At 44.1% G+C, this 14,781-nt stretch overlaps 1 protein-coding gene across 1 annotated transcript in view; it reads right to left on the reverse strand.

Annotated features, from left to right (window-relative positions):
* The window catches only part of LOC138513771 (membrane-spanning 4-domains subfamily A member 4A-like), a 509,343-nt gene extending 500,267 nt beyond the window's left edge, over positions 1–9,076 (reverse strand). The window contains exon 1 of the mRNA XM_069628863.1: positions 8,979–9,076. The gene's annotated coding sequence lies outside the window, so the exon portion shown is untranslated. The remainder of the gene's footprint in view (positions 1–8,978) is intronic.
* Positions 9,077–14,781: the final 5,705 nt, after the last annotated feature.

Below are 14,781 nucleotides of genomic sequence, written 5' to 3' on the forward strand. Positions count from 1 at the left end.
GGCACCGCTAACACAGTCTGACACGATGAAAACTGCAACTAAGACAGGGAAAGAATAGTGAAAAAGCAAAATGTTTTTTATATATTCTGTCTTTCTCTCTCTCTCTCTCTCTTTTTTCTTTTTTCTTTTTAAATCTCATATGAATCGTGTTATTTTTTCTATTTTTCTTCATTGTTTTTATGATAAATGAAAAGAAATTGTTAAATGCCTAATTGAGCAAAAAGATGAAAAAGAATGAACAATTGCAAATATATTTCTTTTCATGATGACTTCACGAATTTGTCTCGCCCACATAGGTTCAACATGAGCCAATGCGATGAAACGGCTGAGCAGGCTGAAATGTTAGATAGAAATAGGGAAGCCACTAGGGCCAGTAGATTAAGTAATGTGGAATGCGTTATAAAATATGCTGCCATACTATTTGCAATAATTATGTTTTATTTTATTTGGTATAATGTTTTATTTGTGGCAAATGAAATGAACAAAGGGGGGAGTGGGGCTAATATGACAAAACCAGGGTCTAAACTAATATGGACTGGAGTAACAACCATTTTGAAGGACACTTATAATGTTGAATCAAATAGCATAAATGCAACACCACCCTTTGTACAATTACACGTGAACAAAATTGCTATTCCATTGTTGAGTAATACTATGGCTAAGGAAATAGAGCTTGGATGGAAGGTAAATGACGATTACTATTGGTTGACTAACTCCAGAAATACAAGCATACACACACACACGGCACCAGAAACCACTACTGAATACACACATGTCACCATGAACAACATTGATGATGCATGGTCCAGAATATTCCCGCTGCAATATCAACGAGTTGATACCCAATTAAAAAACAAAAGAAGGAGGAGAAAAGGGGGGCGGGAAAAAACAGATATGATATTTATCACAATCTGGAGTTAGATGAAATAGAGGACCCCTGACACCCTGACCAATCAAATAAATGGTTTTCAGACATGAGCGCCGCAGCAAAGCAAGCAAGTAATGAAGTTGCTACGTGTGCTCACTTATTCCTCATGCAACTGGAACCCCAAAAATGTTAGTTCCACAGAAAATACCCTTGTCTGAGGCCCAATGTTTGATTCATCTGATGCTGTGTAGAATAAAAAAGACATTTCAGGCACACACAGTCGCCATGGAAAAATTGGAAAACGAACAAACATGCACCAGCAGACGACAAGGAGTAATCTGCCTCCAAGAGCCATTTTTCAACATAAAAGGGACAAGGTATGCAGATGACAAGTGTCATGATGAAACGATTAAATGCAAAGCTGAGGGGCTTCGAGGGCTGCCAGACGAAACATACGAGTGGGCAAAAGAAACGTGCATCCCCATCTGGTCACAGCATATCACCAAGCTGACATGGGTCACACCCCTGGAGAGACCCATAAAGATTCAAAGGGAAATACCGCACAAACTTTGCTTCCATGGAGAAGGGAAGGTGAATATGGGAACCGCACAGCAGTGCAATAAGACTTTAATAATACCAGATATGAAAAAAAGCACTGCTGCATTAATGGACATATACTGGATCTGTGGCAAACAAGCTTACCTGCATCTCCCAGCATCCTGGAGGGGCACTTGTGCCCTAGCCACACTTCACTCAGCACTAATGGTGATACCAGAGAGCCACGTTCAGTTTACAGTAAGGCCAATCGGCTGACATATCAGCAGCAGGGCAATCGGCTGAACCATTGACAGCGCACGATGAGACAATCACGGAGCCCCCAGCATACGAACTATTGTCAGAAGAAACATTGAGAACCAAGTTGTCACGCAGCAAATGATCCAATTATATTTCGTCCAAATCGTCAGAACTCCTTGCTGAAATCCCACAGCAGTACAAGCTTTTCTCATCTGCAGAGACATTTTTTGCATCATTTCTAGCACCAGCCGTTCAAGCAAGGACAAACGCGAAATGGCTGCAGATAACACGCTGGGAGCTCATCCAGCTGGCTAACGACACTGAAGAAGGATTCAACATCATAAAAATAGAGCTCCGTGCACTGCGCCTGATGACGATGCAAAACAGATATGTCTTAGATCTTATCACGGCGATGGACGGCGGTGTTTGCAAATAAATTGGGGGGGCGTGTTGCACGTTCGTACCAACTTCAGATGCTGATAACAGGACACTGTCACACATGATAACAGCAGTGCATAATTTAGGAGAAAGAATGAGAGCAGAAGGTGGAGCAGACAACAACACGTGGTTCGACAATCTGTTCAGCTGGATACCATCATGGGTGAACATAGCAGCGAAGATACTCATTCCCATTATTGTCTTTCTTCTCCTAATATTCTGTGTGTGCCAACTGGGACTAAGATGCTGTGAAAATAATATGCCTAATTCAGCGATGATGATGGTAACAGTGGGCCGACAAACAACGGTGGCTACCATGATAGATGCCCAAGTACAAACTGGAGACTACACCACAAACCGCGGTATAGAATGACTGCTATCTATAGGCAGTATGGGGATGTGGTCGATAGTCTACATCACACTACCATTAAAGAACCAAAGAACTTGCTGTGGTATAACGAGGTTTGGATAGATTTAGATGGGGATGGTGGGATATACTTAATGGTCACCCCAGAAGAATACGCAAGAAGAGGTAACAGCTTAAGAAGCGTGTGCAAAGCATGGATGCCAATAAAGGGTACACCTGCTTGGGATGAGGCTGTGGCTGAAGCTGAACGCTACCGAAGGGAGAACGGAAAGAACGAGGTAAGTAGTTTGTTACTTTAGATGCAACGAAAGGGGGGAATGTATGGGAGTGAGGGGTCCCCAGGCCCCCTCGCGCCGTACACTCCTCAGTATAAGGCTTGGACCACGTGCCTCCGGTAGTGGGATTGCCCCTTGCCCTTATGTAAAGTTAACCACGGTTGACCGCTACATAGATGGGACTACTGAGTAGGACACGGGGCATCCATCTTTTGTGCCCCCTTTCGACTCCATCTTGGGTAAACAGGCCTCACTGCAATAGTACAGCAATGCTCAGCTCCCATTCCACCGCAGCAGCCAAGGACAGAGACACACACACACAAGGCACGCAGGCAGCTGGCTGGCCCCCACCCTTGCACTCCCCCTGCGAAGGAAAGCTCTGCGCTCCCATTCTCACGCAGAAGACGGAGAAAGTTGCAACAACCAATATGATACAGTTTTCTTCCTCTGAGATCACTGCTAGCATGAGAAACAGCATGTGAACCAGGATGAGCTAAGCACTTTCTGCTTGTTCGCCCCCATAAACGTGCAAGCTACCCACCCCCATTTAGAACAATTTATTGCCATCTTGACCCTGCGCTCCCTGTAAAATATTTCTTTCAAGTGCCAGACCCTCGCCTGTGCTGCGAAACCCACCCAACACACCCACTACTAACCTTAAGCATTTTACTACAATATATGTTTTTTCTCATACTAATAGGTTTGAAGTTTAGGAGATATGTGAAACACAGCTTGATTCTTTTTACATGCACAATAACGGTCAAGGCCTCTAATTAAAGGCACGAATGACCCAATTGTACTGACGATAATTATTATGTGTAACTTGTGTAGAAATATGAAAAGTAGCATAAAATGTTTTAGATAATTTGTTATTTAGTGTTTTTCGAATGCAACATATTAGCTTAGGTAGTGACCACAGTGACCGGACCCTGACCTGCGTGGAGCACAAGATATTTGACGTCTGTCATCTGGTCAGCCACTCAGCCAACCAGAAGGAAGAGATGCCACCCACACCTACAGCACCACACCGCCTGGACAATCGGGTCCATTTAGCCCTTTTTGTTAGAGTTACTTTAATTGATATATATATGAGTATGATGTAAATGTTTGGAAGAGTTTTTTTGGGTTATTTCCTAGCTGGAGAAATAAACCATCCTTTGAACTCTTGCAGCCGGGTCTCGGTGCCTTCTTCCCCGAAAGGGGTTGAGTTGGTTATTTTATTTTTTTCTCTCACACGTAGTAAGCCGGGGAAAGGCACCTACAGTGTTGCGGCAGATGTTTTCGGATTCGCCAGCACAGTTCATACAAATGATAGCAGAGCGTTCTTTAAAACCCAGTGACATACGTAAACAAATCAAGTTAGTGCTCGGATGTCCGTAATGAGGAGCTCAAGAAGCTGGGCTAGAGCCGGTCACACAAAGCTGTGTTTTAACCTTCAATACAAATGGGGTACTCTTTAGGATACTTCTTACTAAAAAAATATGGGACACACAAGACAAGCCCCATTTACACACATACTATAAATCGCAGCTTTTAGAGACACAGAAGGCCAGATTCTCAAATATCAGTGCAAATGAAAAGAGCACAGGCAATGCACTCCGTCTTTTTATTTGCACTCATTGACTAAATGCTCAGATCAGCTTATTCGCAAAGATGACATAAGATTTTCCGGAGTTGCTCGACAATAGTAAAGATGCGCTGTCCAGCCCCTCTGCGCACATTGGTGTCAGGAACGTGCTAAATAACTAATAGTTAATAACTGCCATGATTTGCGCCTCCCCCTGTGCGCGCCTCTGCGCACATTAGTGTGCTAGCGCACTAAATTACTTATAGTTAATAACTGCCATGATTTGCTCCGCTCTCTGTGCCTATTTCAAAAGATGCAGGAGAATAGGGGGGATGACCATCCCTTCTAAGCATTTAAAAGTGCATCCTGTTTGTGAATTCGGGAGGCGCTTTTAAATGCCCAGAAATGCCCACTCCTTTGTGCAAATATGGGGAAAAGGACACCTGCGTGAGATTGGGCTGCTCCTTTCTTTGGTGCAAATAAGGAGATGTGTCTTCTAATTTGCGCCAAAAAAACGATTTGAGAATCTGGCCTTCGGTCTTTTTATATTTGGGAAACTTAAAAGGAGCGCGGATGTAGATGGGGTTCAGTAGATCATGAATATTTCTATTGTTTTCTTCTCTCTCCCTCTCTCTCTTTCTCCACATCTCCCCAGCTCTCCTTCTCTCTCCCTCCCTCTACCTCCACACAAATACATAGGACTTATAAAAATCCAGTGTTGGGACATTAATCAAAAAGGTTTCATCCTATGATTACTGATGACCAGATCCACGTCCACTCAGCCATTCAAAGAGCTGCAAAGACAAATCACCTTCCTGCTCTCTGCTCCCCATGCACCCCTCCAGTGGAGTAACTTTGCTGAAAATGTTGGGGAGACATGACATCTGATAAAAAGGTGCCCCAGCCAAATTAATGGGGACAAAATGATGTACCATGAAAGTTGGGGGGACAAACACCCCTGTCCCCCCTAGAATTACGGCCTGCCCCCCCTAAAATTACGCCCATGCACCCCTCCGAACATACATTGGTCTGTAAAGCATGACCGAGTCCTTGGCTAGCAAAGCAGAGCCCTTATTTTCCATTTCTTTTTTAATGTTTGTTTTTAAATAAATGCAGATAGAAAACGGGGTTTATAGTGATAATTTCGAAAACAAAAATTTAGAAAGTCAAAATATCGAGAAAAAAAATATCAAAAAAAGTCACATTTTTTTTATTACGTTTTTTATTCGGGGGGGGGTCCCCCCCCAATCCCCTTTTTTAATTTTTTTTTGTTTTACCCATTTCTTTTATTCCCGGACCCCAAAATAAATATATAATAAAAAAAAATCGATATTTCTTTTTGATATTATTGTTTCGACATTATTGTCTTTCGAATTTTTCTTTTCGAAATTATGACTGACCACCAGGAAACGGATTGATTGATCCCTGCATTTATGTGTAAAATTGGTCAAAGTGGAAAACATGGGCTCTTAATTGCAACCTGAATAGAATTGATCTGACACACAATGAAAATGATTCCGTTGTCAGGCTTGTCCTAACGTTTCAAGGAGGCACCCATACACATATTGCATTAATTACGCTGCAATAGCTTTATCAAAGTCCCTCTCTGCATCACGTAGCAGGTACGTTTCATATATTGGGTGCCTCGTTATGCTCTATGGCCATCGGCTCATAAAAACAGCATTGAACAAAATGCTCTCCAACTTACACAGTTACATTGGCATCTAGGAAAGAGCTGGCAATATAACAGCGCTTTCACCTTGATGCACTCTTACAGAACCTTACAGAAGCGGATTGACACCATGGCCCTTCTCTGTACTGCTGCAAAGGGAATGGCAGACAGCTAAAGCTACCATTTGCCAGACCTAAAGCAGAAGGCAGGACTATTTCACGAGTACAGTGGAAGGGTAGACCAACTTTGGAAATAAACCCAGAACCAGTTTCAGTAGCAGATGATCCAGAAAAAACGTGAGCAAATGCGAAACAGCCATCAAACAACTCCTATCACCCCATTCTCCCAATCACCTGGCCATGGGTATGGCCATAAGAAGACCTTCAGCTTCAGTGAGGTGTTGGGGCTGGTGAACAAGGAACTTTTGTAGAGACAACAGAGACAGTACCCTGTACTAAGCAGGCTCTGGTCCCAGTTATAAGTTTGTTAAAACAGCTTGTGATTCTAGCAGGCATTAGGCTCAATGGAAGCTAGTTGTCTCTCTAGAATGTCTAAAAGTGATGAACGCTTAAGAAAGGCAACAACCCGAACTTCAAAGCTTCCTATGAAATCTGGATGATCAGAGTTGGTTCACAATCTCCGGATCAGAGTTTTTTGTGCACACACCAACCTTGAAAGGAAGGTCAAGGGTGGTTGTGAGTATAAGAGCAGCAAGATGCTTTGATTGTGATAGTCAAAAATAGATACACCTAGTCTCTTGAGACCTATGCACTTAACATTCAGGTTGAAAGATATAGGGGCCGAGTCATGGAATTTATTGCACAGTAAATAGGGACTTAGCGTGCCAAACAGCACGCGCGAAACCCCTTTTTTCGTTGCTTTATGAAGTCGACTGTGCGGGACTATTACGTACTTTGTGGAGACTTCACACCAGCAGGCATGTCTGTGTGAGTGGTCGAGTGCCTTGCAGGAGACACCACATAGAGCATGGGCATAGCCTGCGCAGAGACGGGAGTAGGGGGCGGAACGCGCAAAATGAGGAAGAACAAGGGAAAATGTGGGTGTTGCGAGGGACGGCCCACAGGCAGTCCATCACATGCCCACAAACGCACACAGTCGAGCGTATTGATGGATTTGACCACGCAAACTCTTGTTGGGGAAATGCCCACGCAAAGCACTCCACTCGATCTATACATAACCCGAAGGCAGGCGTACAGACATTTGCGCACAGGAATGACGCCACAGAGGTGAGAACAATTCCATGAATACGCATATCACGCAGAAAAACCTATGCACGCAGGCTCGGGATCTATGTGCATTTTTCCATGAATCGGACCCATAGCCATTGGTAAGACTAGATTAACAGGGACAAAAAGGGGGCACAGATACTCTGGTGAAATAACATCAGACCGAGGAGCGGTAAACATGATACCCTCTGCCAGAAAGAGGAAATCAAGATTACTGATGGAATGCATACAAAATTTTAACGGTAGTATCTTGGCTGGCAAACAGATCCATCACAGAAGTGCCAAAAATAATGCATAAGTCTGCTAACATCAATGAGGGCAAGGAACGGAGAGAGGTAGGTAGGGATGCAGAAAAAGAGAGAACATGATGCCTCTCTCGCACACTTTAGGAGACACGATTGGGAGGCTCAACGTTGTGGGTTGGAATCTAAGAGCTGGAGATAGGAGCGGCAGAGCAAGGGATGAGCATGTGTATAGCAAACCTGGGCAGACTAGGAGTCCACCAGCACTCAAACCCAGTTCAAAAACCTTTCTAAATTGTTCAAGCCATAGACCACTGTGAACACCGCTATGATCAGAAGCACTGCCACAAAAGAGAAGACAACGGCTGCGTCTAATGAAGTGATGTTCTCTCTCAAATAGGTGGTTCTGAATTGCCATCGAAAGACAGTGTGCACAAGCCTTAGTAAAAAAAGCAGATATGTTAATAGATCGTTTTATATATAGCTCCCTAGCATGATTTAAGGCAATGGTGTTGATAGACATTGTTAATCAGAAAGAAAAAACGAATTCCCCCTTCCTGAGCTTGAACATGTGATCTGCAATGTGATCAGTAAGCAAGCTGTCCTGTGAGTAGTGACCTGGCCTCTGTTTACCCTAATGACTGTACTGAGGTGTTTCAGAAAGTTTCACAGGCCTTTTACTTCGGCTAATGTGTGTTTTTATGTTTTTCACTGGCAGCCCTTGTTTTGCGAGGGGGGAGGGGGAGGAAGGGAGTACACATGAAGGGAGATACCCCGAAACCATGTTGCTTCCCCACCGAACGAAAGCACGACCTGTTTAGTGGCCAATCCATCCCTGCTAGCAAAGAAAAACAAAGTGAGATACTACATACATAGCTCTGCACATTTGAAGACCTTACATTAATATCTTTCCTCTGTGTTTCTCAAACAAATTCTGTTTGATATGATATTTTATTTATATCACACTCATACACAAGTGTATCAGAGCGCGACCAATCAAAGGGAGGGGAACAGGGGAGAACAAAAATACGATCTTACTAGGCCCAGTCACATTAAGAGCACGCAAGTGCAAGGAAAAGGGAGAAAGGGGGAACGTGCATTGAGGGGTAGAAGTGGAAAGTGCGGACAGAAGAGAGAACAGAATAAATAATACGTGGGATAAATAAATGAATACATGAAGATAAAAGGTAGTGCAGCTAGACCCTTGGCAAGTGCATGATTAGTCAGATAGGGTATATCTGATAAGTGCAGAGGAAGAGTGGGGGACTGTATGGGTACAGATACAGATCCCAGTGCCAGGTTAGATTTCTCACTTTGTCTAACACAAAATGACCCAATTTCAAATGTGTGAAGGGTGATGGTTAGATACAGTCTGCACAATGTTGACTGGTACCCTGCTCTTGCATGAATGTGTGTGTGTGCTCCTTTCTCTAAAAGACGTTGTCCGATATCTTATATCAAATCCACAGAATTTGGCCCATACAAAGAGATCCCAGTTCAGACTCACATGCACAGGCAGGTTCTCAGACGTTCTCTGCGTCTCCCTCCCTCTACGGCAAACAGGATAACTCTGATAGCTTCCTTCACCACCCCAGTCGCATAAGGTTCCACTAGACGCCGGTGGTTATGAAAAAAAGAACAGCCCGCCCCCACTTCCTGTGTACAGGAAACTGCATTGTAGAGTTCAAGATTCTCTCAAGGATGTGGCCGCTCTGCCTACGAGGTTACTCCAAGGTCAGTTCTTCTCAGAAAATAATGTCACTTTCAGTTGCTCTAAAAATAGTGAAGTAACATTTTAGCCTGTTCAATCGAAAATACATTATTTTTCTGCTCCTTCTACAGCACCAGCAAATGGGTGTGGGCAGTTGGCGGGAGCGCTGGTTTGTCCTTAAAACATAAAATATGAACCCATTGCAAGGAAGGGCCTTGTAGTGACATCATTCCTTGCACTGGCCATGAGTAGGAGGGTGGTTGGGCACCATGAATAATGTCTTTGTGTAGGCCCTCCCGGGCCTCCCTTTTATGCAGCTATTCCATAAGTGACCCTCGCCAGGAAGGCATGGTCCACACAAGTCATGGACGTCTGTGTTATTTTGGCCAGAATGTCACCTCATGACAGTGATGTTGCATGACATTTGAGCCAGATGACATCATAGGAATTGACAAGGCAACACAATAAGGTAAATATGGTTAAGATTAAAAAGAAATCACAAACAGGAACTAAAAAAAGGCTAAATACTATTTTATTTACCAACCATGTTTTAGGTAGGGTGCCACTTTGATATGCAATGTGTGGGGTCATGATATGCCAGGTCCCACCCAGCAGAACAGCATAGACCAGTGGCACTACTCATATGCCAGCAAAGCAGCACGTGGCCAGTTACCTCTGGGGTATGCAGTGATAAAATTGCGGCAAAAATGTCCCCTGTACAAAAAATCATGGCAAAAATGCTGTGGTTTGACCCGTTAAAGGTGTACCCCATTACACCATTTAAGGGGAGTGGGTGTTGCGGGGGTGAGCCCCGCTCCCCTTAAATGGTATAATGGGTACAGGTGTTGTAGGGGTGTCCCCCGCATCCTTTACATGGATTGCGGCGGCAAAATCACAGCCTTTTTGCTGCAATATTTCAGTGTCCACAGCCATTTTTGCCGCTATTTTACATACATGGGACCACCTCTGGCTTATGCCCGTTATGACTTCACACGACAGGTATAGTCATTGGGTCTCATCACAAGTTTGGCAGTAATTCAGCAGTAAATCTGCCAAATATTTACCAAAATCAGTTACTTTTGCCTCCAATCAGTCCTGTAGATTTACCACAGGATTTCGGGTGGTGGTATGCGGATTTTAGTCCACATTGTTGGAGTCCAGAGGACTCCAAGAGATTTTGGCTGATTTACCGTGAGCAATTATTCTGCTGCAGTAAATCCACTGATTTTTGGCGTTAAAGTGGAGGACATTTTTTCCGGCATGATGATGGAGGTAAATCCTCCACTTCAAAATCAAACTCATAGTTCAGCAGTGTTAGGTAAGAAATGGTGCAGTCACACTGTGTGAGACTACAGAACACTTATCTGCTTGGTATTAGGTAACCCACCCTTTGGTGTAGGTCTGTACTACACAAGTTGGTAGTGTGATTGAGCAGCCAGGCCTATCCAAGAGCCGCAAATGTGAGCTGTAGAGCTGTAGCAATGACATTCATCAATACAAGTAACACTTACTCTCAAGGTTTCAGTTATAAATAGTTATATATTTATTTATCATTAAGTTTTAAATAAGCATTCTTTAAAAAGGCAATTTGTGTAACAAGAACATTATACTTTCAAAATACTTTTCAGAATCAGAGCAAGTTAGTGGATAATCTTTGGAATGCTTCTTAGACAATTCCTACACCCTGAGGTGACTTCAATCACAAGAATAGTAATGGCATTTATATATCACACTAGTTATACTGTGCAGATTCTGAGGTTGCAGAACGGAAAGGTTTACAGAAGGAAAAAAAAAGGTTAAACAGGTTCTCAGTATATGTGACGACACTTAAAAATCTTCCAATGAAGTTTAGCCAAGCCTTTCCCAGCAATAACAGCCTAAAACAAATTACCACCTATGAGGGAATGTAATATCAAATTCAATGGGCTAGAAGATTCTGCAGAGAGCCAGGAAAGCCAAAGTCAATTTGAACCAGTCTATGGAGCTCAGGCACTTCTTCGAATCAAAGTCTTGCACAAAGTAAGAGAGTTTGTTGGAAAATCACTTGTAGGGTCACAAGCTGTTAGGCCTGTGAAAGGAGGGTTGGAATCAACTATAAAAGTAAGCTGCTGCAATTCCCAACTGAGAAAAGAGCAGCTAAAAGACAAGTCTGAGTAGTACCTCTGGTTTGAAGAAGAGTTGTCCAGCTGGATTCTGTCCTGTTACAGCGGTGAAGACCCCATGTTCCTGGGCCTCAGTTGTGGGGACAAAAGGGAGGACATTTGGAGGGCTCCGGCGGTGGTAGTTAGGAGGTTTTCGGCAGCTACAGGCTCTTTTCAGTTCAGCAGCACTTTGCGGTTTCAGCACTTTAAACAGCACTGTCGCTGATCTCAGATACCGGTTGCGCTTCCTTCACTCCTTGGGTTCTGCACTCTGATGAGGGGACTCGAGCTCTGGTCGTCTTACTTCTGGAGGATCCTTAGGAGACTCCTGGAGCTTCTGGCTGAATTTCAGATGCACTCGACTACGAATTTCTCGACCCCTGGCACTAGGTTCTTGCAGCAACGAAGGAGTACAGCCAGTCAGGGAAAGTACAGCCAGTCAGGGAAGATGGTCCAGTGGATTTTGTCTCGGGGTTAGTTGGTCCCACTAACCCAAGGGAATACGTCGTCCCTTCCGGAGCTTCTCTGTCAAATTGAAAAAGGAGTTTCAGCACAGCAGCAGGGCTTCAACGGGCAATTCAAAGGTGCAGGAGGATGCAACACGCTTCGTTCACGGTTTCTTAGTCAGGTGTTTCTCCCAGTGGTCGACTCTGACTCTAGTCCCAAAACCCTCGCCTTTTGAGCAGGTTTCCCATTCATGCAGAGCCTAGCCTGCCAGCCAATCAGGACTGGTTGCATTCAGGCACTCCTAGAGACAAAGGACAGGGGAGTTTTGGGAACCTTCCTCACATCCTGCCTTTCCAGACACACTGGAGGGTATCACTACATAATAACCCCAACAAAAATATCACCGTAGATATGGCCGTTTGGTTCGCCATAGGCAATATTTTTGTTGGGTATATTATGTGGGAGCGGGGGATGCAGGGGTGTCCCACGCACATAAAAAAATGATGTGGGTGTTGTGGGGGTGTCCCCCGCAGGGTCCATGTGTGAATTTTGCCGCAAAAATATGGCGATATTTTTGCATCGCGATATTTTCGTGGCAGTATTAACACATGGAACCCACTGGAGGGTGTCAGGGCTGAATCCCGCCAAAGGCAAAATGAACAAAGGGCTCAAACCTGGCTCCACGCACAGAGTAAACGCCATGAAAGACCTCACAAATAAAAAATGGCGAAAAAAGAAGACCAGGGCCATTTTGACGAAATGGTCACCCATGGTGTGTACTGCAGCTGAGGATTCAGCCTGCGGAAGAAAAGCACAATGGTAGGAACATTAAACCACTGGCACCAGCCTTGGGTAACATAAAACATGTTACATGCACATGTAGGATAAGGGGCTACTAGGTAACCCCGAGCACTCCACATAAGATGGTGTGTGCTGGACCTACAAAGAGAAAAGGTAAGTAAAGTCAATTTCACTTTACTATTCTTGGGAATGGTAGTTTACACAAGAAGAGGTATGTAAACCTTATGAGAAATCTAAAGGATTTCTCTGTGACACTGCACTGAAGATGTTGTGTGTCACCATATACAAAGTAGATGCCTATGGAGTTTGTCAGACTCCAAAAACAGAGGAAAGACATAATCCAAATCAGGTCAAAACACAAGAGAGAGTGAGCAAAAGGTCCCACTCACTCCAAGGTTAAAATTAAAAAGTCCTAAAGTCCAGCAAAAGAGCTGGGGGTCTCAAAGGTTGAAGGGAATTAACACAGAACTAACAGGACGTGCCATATAAATTGCAGTAATTCTGTTAACGCCTAAAAAAGTGTCAGTAACAGAATTACTACCACTTTTTAGATGCAACGCTGAACTTATAATAAGGCCTATATGACAAATACTGCCCCACCTTGCATGATGCTGCCATAATCTGCCAAGAGTAGCCTCCTGGACATGAGAACTGCCATTTTAGGTAGGCTATATTCTTGAATGCTAGGTATTGTCATAATATGGAAAGTACAGCCTCACATGCAGAGGTTGTCGGCATATGCTAAGTGCAGCTAACATGCTCCAGTAAAGCCATCTATTGTCAGTTAGAGCCTCCTATAACTGGTATATTCAGCATGTGCAAGAGAGATGGCAATACTCTCTGTGATATGTGCCTGGAAGCCTGGTTTGTGATTCAAAGCCCATAAGCCCCAGTATTTCCCACAGTGCAGAGCTATATGGCTTTGACCTCTTTACTCCAATGTGCACAGTGCATGGAGAAAAAAAAACGAAAAAAAAAACGTACGCCAATATTGCATATGGCCAACTGGCGCTGGACAGCCTCATTTGCCTTGTCCATATAATTTCAAAGTAGCCAGTAAAAGAAGGGGATGGGCAACAGCTGCAGACAAAGATTGTGAGGCCAGAGTGGAGGTCTGCAAGTCTGGTAAGTACAAGGAAGGGGGTTTGGGCCTGGGGACACTCAAATATTGATAGCCTTCTGGATCAATGGAATGTTGAGTTACCCCAGCAATGACTGCCCAGCAGCCTGGAATCCTGATTTGCTTTCAACTTTCAAATGTTCTTCTCAGGCTGTTAATGGTAATCACGCCTGGTGTAGCCACCATATGTAAGGTGCAGCCTCACGCCTACAGGTGCTGCCAACATGCCAAGTGCAGCCTCAAACATATCAGTAACACCATATATGGTAAGTAAATGCCTCATATGCTTAGTATAGTGATCATGTTTATGGTGCAACCTCGTATGTCCAGACCTGACCTCAACCCTTCAACTCCACTTATCTTCAATGAGGCCACACACCTAATGCTCCAGATTCCAGCTCAATTTCCCTGTACAGCTGTTTTCCAGTCAGATGATGCCACACTTCGCTTTTCCCGCTCAAACCATGCCTGGAACTTCCAGTTGATGCAGTAAATGTGGGAGGAGGAATTAGCTACCTTTGTTCCTCCCCTAGCATGCCACCTTCCATTACAAAGCTTCTGTCGAGTTAGGGGAGCAATAAGGGTGGGAACTGAAGGAAGCAAACAGTCTCGGGCCATGCTTGCTTTTTCTTCACTGGGCTGCTCTTGCTATCTCAAAGCCAGAGGTTGTAAGAGAAACACTACTTTTACCAGAGGCGTGGCCAGGGGAACCAATTGGTATCCCTGGCAGTACCCAAATGGCATCCAAGTATTTTATGCAGGTTTGGATTTGGCCTCTTGCCTTACAACCTGATTATATGAATGGGCAATTCTTTCTTTTTTCTTTCCAGAGAAGTGATATTTATTTCACATTCTTGGTGTGGTAGTATTACATTTTCCATCATTAGCAGAGTGCACTTAGTGAAAAGCAAACTTGACTGGTATCCATAGGTGTCGCTCAGACTTCCTACTTTTCGTTCCCCTTAATAATTAATAGTGCATGTCTTGCCCATGCTGCCATTTGTTGGCATTTGCAGCGTGGGCTTTTACTTTGTCTGCGGGAAGGGGGCTAGAGCAGGACAGGCAAGGGACAAGAAGGGAGTGGGAAGTG

This window comes from Ambystoma mexicanum, chromosome 12, assembly GCF_040938575.1.
Source record: "Ambystoma mexicanum isolate Mex_15411 chromosome 12, UKY_AmexF1_1, whole genome shotgun sequence".
Lineage (NCBI taxonomy): Eukaryota > Metazoa > Chordata > Amphibia > Caudata > Ambystomatidae > Ambystoma > Ambystoma mexicanum.